This window comes from Tamandua tetradactyla, assembly GCF_023851605.1.
Source record: "Tamandua tetradactyla isolate mTamTet1 chromosome 22 unlocalized genomic scaffold, mTamTet1.pri SUPER_22_unloc_3, whole genome shotgun sequence".
In the NCBI taxonomy this organism is placed as follows: Eukaryota; Metazoa; Chordata; class Mammalia; order Pilosa; family Myrmecophagidae; genus Tamandua; species Tamandua tetradactyla.
In genome coordinates, this window is record NW_027518253.1 from 1 (window position 1) to 16,291 (window position 16,291).

The following is a 16,291-nucleotide window of genomic DNA, read 5'->3' on the forward strand; positions in this document are numbered from 1 at the left end:
ATGTTTTTCCTAATATGGTAGTTAAAAAAAGATAGAGAATGTGGTAAAAATTTTCAGGAAGATCAAAGAAATATTAAATGCCACATCAAACTTAAAGTTGATCCTGGTTTGGCAACTTTTCAGTCTTGCAATTGACATTCATCTTACATTCTGAACTTTATGTGACATGGTTCCATCAAAACTTAAGATCTTCCTAAGAAGCATTCAATTATATCCATTAATTGCTTTAATGTTTAAAGAGAAAAAATGTTTGAGTAAATTTCTATGAGATTATTTTTGCTCCTTTTCTTCAGCTTCCAACACTGCTAATAATATTATAGCATGTGTACAAGTGTTTCATCTGTATTACCTTTAATCACCCTAAAAACTTTGAGAATTAAGCTATGAACATAAGTTTCACTCAATAAAAGGAAAATTGACAGCAAAAATCTTCCTGTGCACAGTTACTTGGTAGGTGAAAACAGAGTAAGAATTGCCCTGGGCCATTTCTGTACAGGAAATGGTAAGATACAGACAGAAGCTGTTATTAACAATCTCTACCTGACATCCATAGTAAGTTTGTGTCAGGTCTATGAAAAATTTTTGAGGATGTTTACATTTGAGAAAAGTAAAATTGACATACATAGAATTTAAAAGACTGCCTATATCATGAGATAATAAGACAATCACCCATTATGAGAGATTAATGCATCAGAAATAAAGATGGCTTATTTTTATCCACACAAAAGTTCTTCAAAGTGGGTTTCAATATGAATTTTCTATTTTTTTCCTTTTTTAAGGTTGTTTTATTGAGATATTTTCACATACCATGCAATCCATACAAAATTTACAACCAACGAATTTCCTATTGATGCAAGGTAGTACATAGTAGAAAATATATGGGAAAAGTTATTTTATGCCCTAATAAAATTGTTTTAGTGCCATAAGATGCACATGTTAGCATCCTGTCCTTAGAGTCATGTTTCCACATGTCTTCTGGCTTTCCCATATTTTCACTTGTTCCCAGCAGCAACTCACATATTCCTAACTTCAAAGGATTGGGGGAGTAGAATCCTCACATCATCACTCACATATTAATGGTTCCTTAAGGCCTCTTGAAGGAATCCAAATAGGTACTGCTTTCAATGTAAAAATGTTCCTTTAGAGAATGATGAGAACACTCATATTATTTCTTTAAACCAGATTGCAGATAAGGACAACCTGTCAAGAGGAGAAAAATTCTCTAATTGCTACTCAAGTTTGGAAGTGATGTATTGACATTTCTGTAACTACTTTCATAGCATAGACTCATTGTTTCTGTTTTTCTCCCTTTTGATGTTTGAAAGTAAGATATAAGAAAATTTGCCTCAATTTTAGCATTCATGTATTTACTATTGCTACAGATACTTCACACTTATTTTCATTGTTATGCAGATGAAAAACTGAACTGTAAAGTAATTACAGAATTCAAGAACAAACAGTGACCTGGTTTCATAGCAGAGGCTTAATTTATATTTTCTGATTCCCATCCAGAGTTCTGTCATCCAGACCAGATTCAGACAATTCTGAAACTCTGGTTCCCTTCTTTCCTGGTAGTGATATTTTACACAGCAAAAATCCTTACCAGGAAATGATGCACTTTCTAGGGCAATTCAATTGGTGTTTTTGTATTTTTAACCATCTCAGGTATAAATGCTGAAGTTCTACATTTCTTAGGCTTCCAGGAGTGTAATCCTCTGTGAGATCCCTTATTCTACCAAAGTTTTCCTCAAACAATTACAAGATAAGGTTGCAAAAGAAGGGCTTAATAGTGTGTCTTAGTTGAGTGCTTTATTCATTTAATTAGTGTTTTTGAAATTTAATATTTTTTATTACTTAAATTATATTTTCAATTACTTAAGGAAATATATTTTCAATTCTAAACAGGATGCACTTCTGAATATGTTTCCATAATATATCACATATTTAAATTGTAATTTACACATTATATAAACATACAGCAATATCTATCTCTATATTACATATGTATATATATAGAGAGAGACAGGGAGAGACAGAAACGGAGAGAGAGATAGAGAGATTACTAGAATATATTCTTTGAATGTGTGCCAGTATGGGAGGTAGCTTGACACTGTATATTTTACAGGTAAATTGTACAGCATTTGATTTCAAACCTCAGATCAAATTTTAGTACTGCCACTTACTAAGAATTTGACCTAAGTCTACTGAATTTTACTATGTGAGCTAGAATAATGCAAACTGAAATGTGTTAGAAATTAAATGAGGCAATCCATCATGAGTGCTTAATGCATCTCATGTATGTTATCAGTTAATGCACAAGTTCTCATGTGGGGCATGATTTTGCCCCCCAGGGGATATTTGATAATGTCTGTTATGATGCTAGTTATCATGACTCAGAATTTTCCACTAGGCTACAGTATCATTTCCTTCCATATAGTCAACCAGACTTTGAAGATAATTTAAAATTGAATAAGGTGTATATAATCACATGAAGTGCCTGCACGTAAACACTTAGAATACAAAATCCATTTCAAACATTCTCAACTTTACTGTCACCAACTAATATATGCTTTTCTCAGAAATCTCTTTTCCCTCAAGTCCTAGAGTTCCCTTTTCTGCATTGTCCAATGTGCTAAATCCTGTTTATCATTTAATCCTCCTTTTAGATACACCATTGCAATTCCTTTCTTTGGTCAAGTCAGAGTAAATAAAAGTATTTTATCATATGTGGTTTCATCTATTTCAAATCTACTTTAATTTTGGCATTGATCACTTATCAAGTTTTCAATATGTATTTTTCATGAATATGGAAACAGTAGTTCATATATAAAATCAATCACTGAAGTATGCTTAATTTCATCACTTTTCACCTTCAATCCAGAATAATTATTTGCGATCACAAAAATTATTCCCAGAAATGAAGAGAACTAACGTTTTAGGCACAGACAGAATTTTGTCTTAAAAAGTGCCCAATAGTCAATTAGTTCTTTGATTTTTATTTTTTAAAGAAATATACTTAGAATTTTTATACTCTTTAGTAAAATAAATTTTTGACGATATATCCTCATTAAAGAAATTTGGAATTTTTCAGTCACTTATGTCATTACTATACAAAGACCATATCTTCCTTATTTGTTATAAAAGTTCTTCCAAATCATTTGTATGTTTCTTCCCCATAAAAATAAAACATACACCCAGCCTGTCTCATTTCATGGCATTTCCAAATGTTTTACCTGAGCAGACTTTGGCAAATGCTTCCTATATAAAAGAATATACTTACTGTTAGTACTGATGCTGATGCCTTAGAAAAAATTTGCAAAATTTACAGAAAACCTCTTATTTTCAGGTTTATTTTAATAATTATTTTGTTTTTGTTTACTTGGCAATGCCCCACAAGACCAGAATGATGGGAAATGAATCGCTAAATAAGGCTGGATGGCCATAGACCAGGCCAAGGTTTGGCAGAGGGTATATATTAGGGGGAGGTAGGGAGATATTCACAAGTTTTTAGTTGTTTTCACATGCTTGGAAACGGTCAACTCAGTGGAGAAAGAGGCAATTATTTCTCATTTCACTCCAAAAATATCATTTCACTGAAATTTTCTGTATCTCATATTCTCATATTCAGTAAATGTATTATAATAGTGTCTATAATAATAATTCTTTTTAACTCATTTGCCAGTTGCTGAGTGGCAAATACATCTAATAAATTCAAATAAAATGGAAATAATTATGGTTAAAACATGCAAATAAATGCATTTATTTATTTTATTAAATAATTTATTCTTAAACATATTAAATGGTAACTGGCTTGTTTGAAAATTTTTATGATTCACAAGATTTTGGTTACTTTTTCCTTTAATTCTTAGGTACATGGCATTTTACATTTATGTTTTCCATTCCATTGGAAAGACTAGATAAAGTAATGTGTAATAAAATGCAATTGAAATATTAATAACTATAGTTTAAGATATTTTGACAATGTGCACTAACATAAGTGTTTCAGATAATATCCATTTTTTAATGTTTTAAAGGAATAGTAGTATGTATTCAGTGTAATATTTTCAAAATGAAAATGATTCAAAATTCCTGGCAAAAAGTATTACCTAGAATAAATGAAAGCTCATTGAATTTGCAATACCATGTTACTTTTTAAAATGTCATTTTGTGAAGATTAAACACATGGTTCCAGATATAAACAATGAAACCTTGATAATCCAGAGCACCATGTTTATATCTTCTTCATTACTGGATAAAAAAATGTAATGAAAGAAGAGGCGAGAGCCCTTATTGATATGGAAAGAGAGTTAGTTCAATTTTCTACAGGAAATTAAGATATTTTTTATTCTGATCTCTAATTATGTGCTGAGGGTCACAAACATAGGCATAGTGTATGGAAATGGGAACTATAGATGCATTTGATTATTTAAAACCTAGGAAGCTCTTGCCAGCATCTCTGAGTGGAATCAATCTCATGGGACCCACAATGACAAGTGCACATGTTGGTTACCAGATGGTAGACAGGTCAGGATGGTTGGTTGTGTGTTGATTCAGAGAAGTATTTAGTAAGGCTCTGAGAAGACATGAAGGAATTCTGAAGTATCCTTATGGTCTCTGATAGTGTTTTTGGAATAACATCGGAATTGAGAAACCTGTACTGACCCCAGAAACTTAACAGCACATAGCATGTAATGAGGCCATGATAGAAATCTGGACAGCCAGCTGGGACATCAAGTAGATGGAATATCAAGAGAAGCCTCAGAGGGATTTGGGTGCCAGTGGAGGTCAAAGTCTAAGTGAAGCCAGCAGAATGTTATTAGTATTTAAAGGATTCCTTAACCAGAAGCAAAATACAAATCCCACAGCAGAAATACTGTGAACAAAATCCAAGTGTAAGGGGACTTCCTGCCAAGAATAACCAGACTGTTATCCATTGGATAGAAACTCAGTGGGCTCAGAATGCTCAAATAAAAAAAAGTGAAGCTCAGAAACAAGAGGAACTCACAGATGACTCTGAGGAGACAGTAAGGAGAGTGAACATAATAGTTTCTAGGAGGCACCACACTGGTCTTCACTGAGCTATCAACAGTTTTCTTTGGTTTCCTTCATGATCACCAAAACAACTTTTAAAATAAAAACCTGTGTAAAATTTGATTAGATCTCAGAGAGTTTTATTGAATAAATTCATGAATTAGGAAGATTCAATAACCATGAGTTAGAGAGGAGTTTCACTGACAAAGAGAGCAATAGGTTTTCATAGATCAAAAAGGGGAGGCCATTGTGTGGAAACCTTCACTGGTTAATGCAGACTATAGTTCCCAGTAGTGCAGTTCCTCGCTTAGCAATGAGGTGGTTAGCTGGTATAAGAATAAGGAATTTGCATTAGCTTATTGGTGTTATTAAATTTTGTTTTCTGGATGAGCTGGGCATTTGCAGGGAATAGGGACTTAGTTATTGGTTTTGCTGACATGGGGCTTAGTATGAGAGCCCCCCATTTGGCCTACCAAATTTTATTGATTATCAATGAGCTAGCTACTTCATGGAATATATATTTCATTAGAACCTCCATCAGAGGAAAATATCAGGATCACCAAAGATTTAAGAATATTCACATTTCTGCTTAAGACCTATTTGAGGTTCTATCATGGAAGTTTTGTGTCATCAACATGAAAATCTCAGATAGAAAGATGTAGGATAAGAGATATAGGTAATAAATATTTCTGCTTCAGTTGAAGGCTAATCTCAGTCTGAAGATCCTTGAGGCCAGTTAATGTGTATTTTATCCATCGCATCACCTGCAGGTAGTTTAGGGAATGAATGTGGAGCTACATGTTTATTTCATGTTTGCCTTAAATACAAAGGTTCTTCTGTGTTCTTTAGTTGGTCTTTGTGCCATAAAATGGTATTAAAGTAACAACACAAACCTGGTGAATGTAGTGTTATTCAGCTGTTATCAATCAAAGCGTTACAATGTCAACTGATGGTCTTTTCTCAATCCACACAATTAATTAACAACAATAACAAAAACATTGAAGAAAATGAAAACAGTGTTACTGAGAGAATCATCCAGTTGTGAGAGCTGAAATGAGCTCAGAGAGCTGAGTTGGGCTGTCATTTTTTGAAAGTCCACAATTTAAGAAACTGTCAAGTCAAAATGGAGATATAATTGAAGCCTTTACTCAGTTATTCTGATGGCACAAGCAAGAGGTTAACCAGAGAAAAAGCATTGCCCATCCCTTCCTCTGAATGAGTTCCAGACAGATCAACACAGACCTGGAGTTGTAGCTCAAGGCCAAGAGAACCAAAGACACAAGTCACATAAATTTTAATGGACCCAGTGTCTGAAGGTAAGGGAGCAGTGATGAGTCTGAAAGTACTGTGTCAGAGTTGGAATAGGTGTCTTCAGGCTCCATCCCCCCACTCCTTAAGGGGGTTTCTGTGGAGGTATCTGAAGAAAGACTTAGGTTAGGAAGAAGATATGGGTAAGATTGGCCAGAGGGTCTGAGTCCTTTGACTGTAACTCTCTTCAGAAATTTGGTTGTGCACCAGAACTGTGTGGGGAGGGCAGCTTCCTTTTAATTTCTTCCACCAATGCTTTTAGTCTTCAGGGTTAAAGCATTTTACATTCTTGATTAAGTTTATTCGTAGACATTTTTATTCTTTTACATGGTATCATATGTGAGATTGTGTTTATGATTTATTTTTCAAGTTATTCATGGCTGGTTTATTAAAAATGATTTTTGTGTATTGTTCTTGTGGCTTGCAACTTTGTGGAATTAGTTTACTAGTTCTATTAGTTTCTTTGTGGAGCCTTTGGAGTTTTCTATAGAAAAGATCCTGCTATCTGTCAAAAGAGTTAATTTTCCTTCTTTCTTTCCAATTCAAATGCCTTCTATTTATTTTCATGCTTAATTACCCTGGCCAACTTTAAGTTTTATGTTGATAGCAGTAGTGAAATTGGGCATTTTTGTTTCATTCCTGACATAATTGATTGGCTTCTTATTTTGAACAACCCTTGAATATGTTGGATAAATCCCTATTGCTATGTAGTATAATTAATTTAACATCAGTTCAATTTTTCTTGCCAATAAATCCCCCAATTTAAATTTTTTATTCTATAAATTAAAAAGCACCATTGGTGTCTATCATTATCTATCTCACCCTAGGAGTACTAGGAAACACTCACCCTATTCATTTTGATTGAGATGTGTTTGACCATTCTGGAAGTTAGAAGGCCTTAAAAATGAAACCTCATGTTTCCCAGAAAAAAATGAAACCTTGGTGTATGATGTACCACCTGGCCCCTGTTATTCCAGAAAACTTTCATCCCCATGTATATGTGGTGGCCTCGTTTTAAATTAATATCTTTTTCCCTGCATCATGGCCAAAATGGGCAGTGACCCTTGGCCTTCTCAAGGCTGCTAGTGCTGTGCTCAACTGGGATTTGCAATACATTCTTGGTTTTCCTGGGAATGATGGTAAGCTCACCTTTCCTAATAAAAAGTCCAAATATGACCACTGCTCTTATCTTATTTTATCTATCATTCCACAGAGGGTGTGGCAGCTCTGCCATTCCCATTCCAACTATCATAGGATTTTGTGGTGGTTTATTACATCAACTTGGATGGACTAAAACATAGTTGTGCAGTCAAACACTTGTCTAGATATTGATATGAAGATATTTTGTGAACATGGATACATCTGCAATCAGTTGACTTTAAGGAAAGAAAATGATCATCAATCATGTGGGGGGCCTCAATCAATAGAAAGCCTTAAAAATGAAACTTCATGTTTCCCAGAAAAGATGAAACTTTGCTAAAAAATTATCACATCAAATCTTTTTTGAGTTTCAATCTGCCAGCAAAGCCTACAGATATAAAATTTGCAAAATCCTGCATTTGCCTGAGCCAATCAATGCTTTAGTAAATTCTTAGTTTTATATATATTCTATTTATCTGCATAAACCTGACCAATCTTCATTAAGTATGGTTGTAGATAAAAAGATTCTTAGGGATGAGTTTTCTAAAATTGTTCTAGAGCATCTGAAATTGGTTTGTTATCTGATTTGTTTTAAAGTCATTAATAATTCTTCTTTCTACTGGACAAAAGGGCATGGAGAGCATATGACCACCCCCGAGTGGTATAAAATTCAGCTATGCTGATTCTGATGATGTTGAAGGGGGACTACTTGTTAGCATCAGAATGAACTACCAGGCTTAGATCAGAAAATTCCCTGATCTAGAGAAGACAAGACATAAGCAAGCATTACTGATTGCAGGGTACAACTTCTAAAGCTGGAAATGGGCAACCTGTAACATTGAAGACTTTAAAGAGTCATAAAGACCATGCATTGTGAATACCATCAGGAACTCTTCTGAGTATTTATGAAGCATTAGAAAAACATTTTCCTTGTAATAGGATGCAATATAAAGGTATATCAATTGCTTTGTGTCTCTGGTATTGTCATTATTTATATATTTTTCAGTATTGTCATTAGTTTTGAAACTATTTTCCTATAGTTTTCATATACAAGGAGTGTGTGTATGTATATATATAGTGAATAAAAATTTATGGCTGAATGTACATTTTCATGTTGCCATTTTCACTCATCATGAGTCTTCACTATTTAATACCTTCATAGAGAACTGAGGAGAGAAAGCATTGATTTTATGTAGATACTTCATGTAACTTTACAATTCAATTTCATTGAAAATAAAGTAATTGGATATTTTACCCCTACTTTGGATGGAAAGCACCAGAAGCTGCACATCCTTTAATATGCAGCAAATGCTCTATTTGTCTATTACTGAATATGTATTAGATTAAAAGAAAAAAGCTTAAACTGATGTTTTCTTTAAAATTTTGGTAACAGGTTCATGATCTAGTAGAAAATATAGTCATATGATGATTTGAATAGTAATAAAAATTTGAGGTTTTGCTTTGGTTTGTTTTAAGAAAAGTATTTTTGTACCCATAACTTTAACATTTCTGCCATCTTGACATTGGGTTTAATTTTCCCTATGAGGGTTGAATTGTTCCATTCTTCTTTTCTTCTTGACCATGATTTAGTCCTTAACTCCAAAGATTTGCTTTTAAGGTTTCAATATTAGCCCTATGATTTTGGTATCTTCTCTCATTAGAGATGATATGCTGTTAGGGAATATAAGAGTATAAATTATTCTGTCATTAATTGAATGTTATTTAGCATGACATAGACTCATCTTGTTTTCCTTACTTTCAAAACTATGAAATGCTATATTTGTATTAGTTCTTTAAATTAAAAATCTGAATTTCTTTTTAGAAAAGGAAATGGATCATGCTTGCAATTATGCAGCATCAGTGATATGCAAATATCACCATTTGATACTCTTAATCAATTAACATATGAAAGACAAGTTTCCTGGTCACCACCTATTTGATACTTAAGAACAATTTTCAAAGCTGTGTATAATGATATAGGATGGTTGACAGAGGAACTTGGGTAATAAACAGTAAGCTCAGGCTTTCAAATTCCCAGTGCAAATTCTGCACAAATAACATGAGAATCTCTATAACTACTCTGCAAGAAAATTTATCTACTGTTGCCATACAGTTGACATTTCTGAAAAAAACTCAGACTCACAAGAAAACCAAATACTCAAACTTTCAGGTATCTGTTTTTCAAGTGAGGGCATTGACCGAAAAATAATGGGTCCTAAAATTTTGAATGAAAGCATCTAAAGAGATCCTGATGAGTTCAATCAGGGGACATCTAACCCTCAATTCTGCTGAAATATTTTGCCAGTAGAAAAAGTACTTCCACCCTTGTCTATGTTCACCCTATTTCTTCCTGAAGAAAATATAATTTATGCCCCTTGAGGGAGTTTCTTTGTAATCCCCTGCTAAATTCCTTTGGGAACTACCCCACAACACGTCTTTGCCTCTAGACCTATAACTCGACTTAAGCCCCAAGTGTGCACAGTGAATGAGGTAAAAAGTATAGCCTATTATTTACTTTGTTAAACACGAAAAGAACACTGCATCTTTTTTTCAATTTTTAACACCAGAAAAATGGGTTATATATGTAGGAATGGATATTAAACATAGGGTGAAGTAGTTGAAAGTTCATAAAGTTTGATCAAGCTTAATTTATAACAATACCACAACTATATAATCCCTAAAATAAACAAGATTGACAAGCATCAGCATTGCTGACAATGTTGAGAAATTAAAACTTGCATGCATGGATTATGAAGTGTAAAATTGAGCATCCAATTTGGAACTAATTATTAAAAAGTTAGTTATACATCTACCATGAGAAATAAGAACACACAAACACATAAGGGAAGTTACAGCAGATTTAGACATAGCAAACCCAAACTGACAATGGCCAACAGGTCAGTCAAAAAAATAATGTATAAATATATGAAAAAATATATCTATACAATGGCACAATATCAAGTAATAAAAATGCATAAAACTATGGATATGATATGCAAAGACAAATTTCAGTGAATAAAAGCAAGAAACAACAAATTAGTTTTCTGATGCTATGAAATTTTAGAATAGCCTGGATTATAGCATGTTGATAAAATTATACCAGCAAATATACATGACTTTGGATGTTCACTGGAAAAGAGCATGAGGATTATTTCTGGGGGAATAGGAATTTTATCTTTTGATAGTAGATGCAAGTTACATGAGTTTATGGAAATCTCAAGACTTGTTAACTGAATATTTCTGATATGGGAATTTTACTGAGGATAAACTATACCTCAATATAAATAATTCATAATTAATCCTCAAAACTGCTTGACTAAATAGTTAATTCTTGAAATATTTACTGATATTTGGTGTTGAACATTTGATAAAGTGCGTGTAGTTTACAGATGTTTATTCTTCGCAATTTGCAAATGAAACAAAATATGGAGATTTGTAAATATTTCCAAAATTATATATAAATAACATGTGTAGATATATATGTACAAAGTTATGCATTCACTTTGGGATACCGCTGTGGATAGCCTTAGAAATTGAGGCACATCAGTGTTACTCATGAGGTAGGGCAATACACATATGCTTGTACTTCTTAAGGCTTCCTTCACCTCATTGTTCCTCAGACTGTACATGAGGGGGTTCAGTGCAGGGGTGACAATAGCATAGAAAGCCAACACAATGTTATCATTGTTAGCTGACCTGTAGGATTTGGGACTCATGTGAAAAAAAATAACAGCTCCATAAAAGAGTCCCACTACAGCTAAATGTGATGAGCAGGTAGCAAAAGCCTTCTTGCAGGTTTCTGTGGATCACATGTGGAGAACAGCAGCTCAGATGAGAATATAGGCAGTCAGGATCAAGGACATTGCGATCAGAAGCATTAAAACACAGCAGATATACATGGCATACTAAAAGACAGGTGTCACCACAAGCCAAGTGTAGCAGCATGGGAGGTTCACAGAAGAAATGATCAATCTCATGTGATCTGCAAAATGGGAAAGTTAGGGTAACAGCAGCCTGCATGAGCCCATCATCTGCTCCCAGATCCCAAAATCATTCTCAGGCATTATTGCCAGCTCATGAGGATGGGTTAATGCAGAGGGTGGCATACAGTCACATAGTGGTCATAGGACATGGCTGCCAGGAGGAAGGACTCTCCACCATCAAGTGTGAGGAAGAGGATGATCTGTAAACCATATCCAGCAGGTGAAATGTACTTATTTCCTGTCAAGTAGTCAGCAGCCAGTTTGAGCACAATGGTGCAAACTGGCATCATGACCATGAGGGAGAGTTGGCTCAGTAGGAAGTACATCAGTATGTGAAGGTGATGGTCCTGGTGGGTCAGGAGGACCATAAGGGCATTCCCTAGCAGGGAGCTGAACACAACTGTTAGCATCATCACAAAGAAGAAGAGGTGGGCTCCTGTGTTGTTAAGAAGTCCTAGAAGAATGAAATCTGATGTTCAGTTTCTGTTTTCCATGATTTAGCAGCAGTGATACTGTTAATAGAAAGAAACAGGAAAGTTTATGAGGGGCTGAATTTGGCACATAGAGGAGTATTCATAACAGGTACAAAATGTCTGTTAAGGTCAGTGAAAAGTTTGGTATTAGATGGTGGTCATATTGGCACAATATTGTGAATGTAATTAATGTCACTGAATTGTTGACATGAAAGTAATTAAAGGGATATTAGCATTGAATATTTATTATCAAATTAAAGTGTTAAAAATTACAAAAAACGTCTTTCAGATTTTAAAATGCTCCATTGGAATTACATATGTCCTGAAATCACTATTATGAGTATGATGAAATTGCTTTCACAGCCTTCATTTGTCATTTGCTAAATGTTTTCAAATGTCCAAAGTTTCCATGAGAAGTACCTATCAGGGTGAGTATTGATTAAATGATACAATGAATAAAAAAGTAAAACTCTAGCCAAATCCCTGCAACAAAATATGATTTAGTTGTTTCAGATACCAAAACATATGGACAGGGAAAAAGGATTTCCAGAATTACTAACTTATATTTGTGCCTGCCTTACATCATTTATAGTTAATTTTCTTAGAAATAATTTAATCCAATGTTTTTGAATACATAAAAGCTAGGTACTTGACAATTAAGCTGTTAAACATCTATAGCATCTAAAACACATTGAAACCTACCAAAATCACATAATTTTTCCAGACAAAGATTAATCCTGCAACATAAACATCTCTCTTTATATTTAAACATATTTACATAACATATCCTTATGATACATATTTATATTAAATGTTTATAGGAAACAATAGTTTTAAATATAATCTCAATTAAAAGATGGCATAAAATGAATTCCAGATATTTGACATGAGGTTTTTAGATCATAAAGAAATTTGGAGCAAGCTTTAAAAAGTTTGCTAGGTGTGTCTGATGGAAAATCATGCTGGATCCATTTGGAAATACATTTCGATGTTCCTTTGCTCCATAAAAATTTATAGTTCTTTGATTTCTCTTTTGAACTGGTTCTAACATCTTATCAGATCTCTCATTTAATTAACATTACATAAAATTTGGGGCACGTGTTTATTTTATACTTATATGAGACTTATGCTTTTACTTTCTTTTTTTTTTCAATTATCCTTTAACAGGGCCAAGGCAGGGAAGGGGTCAGGCACATGGTCCAGGGCCCACTTGGAGGTGCTCAGACATGGGAACCCAGAGGGGTTCAGGGAAGTCCCCATCCATGGACTGCTGTCGCTTGTAAGAAATGCCAGCCTAGCTGTTGTACAAATGCTTGGTGGGCTTTCTATACTCATGTGGATTGTGACCATCCTTCATCTTTCACAGAAATAAAGGGTTCAAATTAAAGCATTGGTAAAATATTATTTAAAAAAAATGTGATGCAGAGGCAGCAGGGACCAGACTTGGTACAGCAAATCACCCAGACTCTCACATGTGGCTGACTGGCAGGGCAGCAGCATTAAAACAAGATGAGGAAAGCAGATGCAGTGACAGGCCCATCCTGTGCTGTAACTGACCTTTCATCGAGCACAGCATGACTATGACCGTTGAGTGTTTGCACACCTGGGGATCAGGATGCTCCCACAAAAGGGGTGCTGAGCCCCATTCCAAGGGAAACTGAGGTCCATAGGAAGCGAAGGACTTCCACAGGTGTAGCTGCAAGTGGTCCAGGCTTGTGGACTGCCAGGGTCTTGCACATATTTACTGCCTCTTCATATGGCCTCCTGAAAGCTGTGCTGCAGAGTGGCCAGAGCATGGGGATGGGAAGTGCCCGGGCTGCCCTCATCCCTGCCCACCACTCCTTTTGTCCCTGACTTCTCTTTCCTCAGCCTGGACAAGCCCAACACTGCTCACAGCCTCAGTTTACCCTTCTGTAAATGGGGTTCAGAACATTAGCTTCAGCCACTGACTGGGACCTTGAGGTGCTCCAAGTGAGGGAGCAAATTGAGAAAAAATACTCAAAATGCTCCCAGCTGATACAAGACTTGACTGCCTCCCATTCTGGCTGCTGTCACTCTCTCTGGCACCTGCTGGCTCAAAAATCCTACAATTCTGGATCCAGTGGTCTTCAAGAGGCAGAAGGTACCCACAGCAAATTCTGCCACATTCTGTTTGTCATCCAACTTTATTTTCACAGGAATTCAAATTTACAACATGCAGGATCTCCAGAATGCAAAGAAAGAAGGGTATCCAACTCCTCTGTGTTCATTGCTTCTGGTATGGGATGGGGGCCCCAACCTCCAGAGAGGCAGGGGTGGAGGCCCAGGATGTGGAATTCCACCCCTGAGCCTCTGTATTGGTCAGAGTTTTCCAGAGAAACAGAACTGAGAAGCTATTAGGAGATTTATTGCAGGAATCAGCTCACCTGATCGTGGAGGCTGGTGAGTTCCATAAGGCAGGCCACAAACTGGAAACTCTGATGCAGGTGAAATGGAATTCTCCAGGGGAAGTGACTTTCTGAAGTAGAGGCAGATATTCTTTCTGATTCTGAAATCCTGAGTTCTGGCTTATAAGACCTCCAACTGACTGGGTGAGGAGACTCCCCACATTCCTGGGGACAATCTCCTTTGTTAGTTGTAGATGCAATCAGCCATAGATGCAACCAACTGCTGATGGATGCTATTCCATCTACAAAAAACCCTCAGTAGCAATCAGGCCAATGCTTGCTTGACTAAACAACTGGATGCCATAACCAACCAAGCTGCCATATGAAATTCCCCATCCCAGCATCCCAAGTTGCATCCTCAAAGAAAGACAGTGAATCAAGGAAAGGAAAAGCACTGCATTTCATCAGCACATGCAGCTTTGATAGAACTTTCTGGCTGGGCCCCTTGGGATTGGTCTTGACCTGTTCCCAGAAGGCGGAAGCAGGAACACAAAATGTACCATCCTTCCCAGCCACTCAGCCAGTTCTCATGCTGACTGCACCTGAAGGCTGTGTGGGGTGGGAACCCTTTCTGGCTGATGTGCCCCTGGGCCTCTCCTTCCAGCCAGAGAAGCATAGTGACCACCCCTTTCCATCCAAGCCCAGCCTCCACCTGTCTGACCTAAGACTGCCTAGCCAGTGCCCAATCACAATTCCACGGGATGATGTTTACTCAACAGTTTGGAGCTGTTGGCAGTGAAGGTGGGTGCAGAGCCATGGAAAGTGGGTGCTGGAATGACCACCCTGGGCCAACCAGGAGATGACACAGAAGAGGGCAGCTGGGAGAGGCCAGGATGGTGGGAGGGAGGGGCAGGGAGGACGGGTCCCCGGCACACACTTGGGGACATGAGGCACCCTAACAGCCCCTCCCTGCATCCCTCGCACACTGCACAACTCAGAACTTTCTCTAAGGCCTGCTCCCTGCAACCAGTGGGTGCTGAGCAGAGACGGGGCTGGTATGTGCAAGGCCACTGTGAGTGGGCTGCCCAAGGCATGGCTGGGGCCTCAGGACCAGATAGAATAGGGCAGCTTCACAGGCCAGCAGATGTCTGTGCCCATTCCGAGGCTGCAGGCATCTCCCAGGGACCTGACTCCTTCAGTTCTGTGTCTCCCTTTGTCCCCCTGGACATCCCATTCAAAGATCTACTAGGGCATGCCTGCAGAAGAGGCACCCCCTTGGGCTCCCTGTTTTATACCAGTCTCATGCTGTCTGCATGCTTCCAGGCCAGGACGAGCCCCAGACATTAAGGCTTCCCCAGAACGAGGTCGGGCCAGTGGGGGCCTCCACCACCACCATCTCCTCGTTCCAGCCGGCATTTCACAGGCTCCTGCTCAGCCTAAGCACCGCATAAACGGCTCCTAAGTGCCTTGCAGGAGCACTCAGTCGGTCTCTTCCCACCCTGGAAATGCTGCCTCAAGATTGCAGCGTCCAATGTGGAGGGAGGATTGGGAAGGTGCCGCCAGCCCAGAGGCTATGGGAGAGAGCCACGAGCCACTGAAGTTTTCTGGAATGGAAACAGAGTGTAGACATGGACACAGTGAGCAGGAAGTGGGAGGAAGGCTGGAGCCGGGGTCAGCGGGGGGGGGGCTGTTGGGAATTGGGGGTAGTGGCGGTGGCTCACTGTCTCAGCCCAGACCGACCGACGCAGGGGTCCAAGCAGGCAACGAGGGCTGGGGCAGTCCCCCACAGCCAGGGAAGATTGTCAGGAGGTCCTGTGTCCCTCAACATAGCCCCCTCACCAGGGCTGCCCTGAGCACCCACCTCCTGATTTAGGGCTGCAGGCCCCCCTTACCCAGAACGCTGAAGACCACAGGCCCCACTCATGCCTTCCAAACTCACTTCAGTGTGTTTTCATGGATGTGAAAAGGGTGCTATCGGCCTGATGCATCC

At 37.6% G+C, this 16,291-nt stretch overlaps 1 pseudogene; it reads right to left on the reverse strand.

The window, feature by feature from the left end:
- Positions 1-10,909: 10,909 nt before the first annotated feature.
- Positions 10,910-12,056, reverse strand: LOC143673004 (olfactory receptor 2T33-like; annotated as a pseudogene).
- Positions 12,057-16,291: the final 4,235 nt, after the last annotated feature.